Raw genomic sequence first — 2,540 nt, 5'->3', positions numbered from 1 at the left:
TATGCCTCTACTGCCATTCATTCTAATTAGACTGGTTAGGATTTCTCCCTGACCAATATGGCTGCCATTTTCACCCATTCTGGAACTTTTAGGGTTTATGACATAGTCGCTCTAGTAATTTAATAGAATCTCTATTGCGTTTGCCCTGTAACTTGAGGGTTGGTGGTTGGAGCGCCGAGCTGGCTGTTCCCTCTCAGTTGTTACATTTGTGGCTGTAGTGGGAAAATACTGCAGACTCTCAATCATTACACTGTTAATAGTGGGCATACTAAAGAGCCTTTGGTCCATGCGCTTGTAGAAGAGCGGGTTCACAAACAGTAGGCTAGTTGCCTGAACAGATCTGGGGCAAAGCAGAGCTGTGAATGCTGGGACAAAGAAGAAGTGGGTCATTTTATGAGAGTGGAGCATGAATTACTGCATGTAAAAACTTAGATAAGCCAGTCCAGCTGTTGCAGGCTGTCTGTCACGGAAAGAAGGAGGCACCACATGGTTTCAAAATCCCACTGGGCACAGACGTCAATTCAACGTCTACTCCACGTTGGTTCAATGTAATTTAATTGAAATGACGTGCAATTAACATTGATTCAATCAGCGTGTGCCCAGTGGGATGTTCCCAGGTTCGTTTCTGGTCAATCCCGAAGGGACCTGGTGAAACAGGGTATTGTTTAACCAGCTGTTCTTATGGTTGCTAGAGGCAACAGCAGTGTTTGTCAAGAGAGGCCTATGGCATACAGTACGTCTACAGACGGGGGTCTGTTGTAATAGGGGATGTCTTGTAATCTGTCATTATTCACCTGTTTTGCATGACGTCTAGCCCACTTTACATGAGGACACTGAAATCAGGCCACGATATATGGTCTAGCTATGATGTCCTTAAGGGGTGATTATAAAGGTCATCAGACCAATCAAAAAGGGGATTATAGTACTAAAAGCAACAACATTGGCCATATTCATAGAGAGTCCAAAACTAGAATTTGTCAGTTTGGTTGTGCCCTGAGGATAGCTATATTATATTGATATAATGCATTTTTCAAAGGGACCATTTCACCAGCAGGTGTCTCTGTTTCCAAAACCTAACACAAACCCACGCACACACACCCACAGAGAGGCTGCGCATAAGAGAGGCTGCACACGGATAACAGGATATTTACAGTATCCAGTTTCCCACAATCCTTGTAGGTTTATTGACGGTATTGAGGGTTCGTTTTACACACAATCTACTCCAGGGATCATCAACTAGATTCAGGCGCGGGACGATTTTTCTTGAGCAGATGGTCAGGTGGCCGGAACGTAATTACAAATAATTTGTCAACTGCAAAATGACCGCAAGAAACCCAAACAGATATAATATTAGACTAAAACAGAATAATTTCAAACCTTGCTGATATTTGTATATGGTCACATACTGTATATATCTCTATTATGCGTGGGAATACTTTGGAACAGATTTCCAAAATTAAAATCACTTGGAGCTGATTTGCTGGTGTTTTTACAGTATTTTACGTCCAACAATAAAATAAACAAATATATATATTATTATTTTTTGCTCAGAAAACGCCAGCTGGGGAACCGTTGTCTACTCCCTGTGGCTGCACTGTTATTTTCCTTTCACCCTGCACCCACTTCAATGCAATTTAGGCGTTGGGGTCTGTTGTTAATAGGGGTCTCTTGGGGCCATTAAATGAAACATTGTCTTTCCTATGAGAGCTAATTGGGATGAAACAGTCTGCCAACTAGAGGCTCAGTACATAGGGTGTATGGACAAAGAGAGAAAATTATTGCAGATTCTCAAATCTGCACGAGCAGAATGAGAACAAGTCACACATGCAGTAGTCTCGCGTTACCAAACCTCCAAAATCACGTCGTTGTAACGCCTCCCTTGGATAAGCCTGGCTCTCGACGAGGCTACGCGTACAGTAATAGAGTCGTAGACAGTTTGAAACATATATATATATATAATATATTTATTATAAAGTATTCATAATACAAAACATAGATATAATTGGTTTATGACAACATTTAACAAGTAATTTATAAACATGTAATAAATTATTTAATGACTGCATATAGACAATCTAGGTTGTGCTGCGTGGTTTTGACTGCAATATTGACTTAAATCACCTCACTAAAGAAATGCGCAGACACGACGCTTCTGAATGTGGCTATATTAAATACACCCGTGAATAGACTGTCCCTAATGTAATTGTGGAAGTTCTGTTTACCATATTTGGCAAGATAGTGACACAGCGCGCATGGGAATTGGACAGGACCGGCCGTCATTCACAAAATTCCATCCCCTAGAACTTTACAAACAATGCATTGACTCATGGGATTTGTAGTCCAAAACAAACAAATTTAATAAATCCTAATTTTTGGGCACATAATCCTCTCATATTTGACGTTACTATTTTATATTTTCATGAACATGTGAACTGTCTAGATTCTAAGCATTTCCATGTTATTTTTTGCAAAATACTGACAATTCCTGTCTTGTGATTCGAGAACATGGAATAATTCATCAAGGTCCCTTAGTTAAGGCA

Source organism: Salvelinus fontinalis, chromosome 1 (assembly GCF_029448725.1).
Source record: "Salvelinus fontinalis isolate EN_2023a chromosome 1, ASM2944872v1, whole genome shotgun sequence".
Classification (NCBI taxonomy): domain Eukaryota; kingdom Metazoa; phylum Chordata; class Actinopteri; order Salmoniformes; family Salmonidae; genus Salvelinus; species Salvelinus fontinalis.
The sequence above is the reverse complement of the archived record's forward strand: the minus strand, read 5'-3'. Positions refer to the sequence as shown.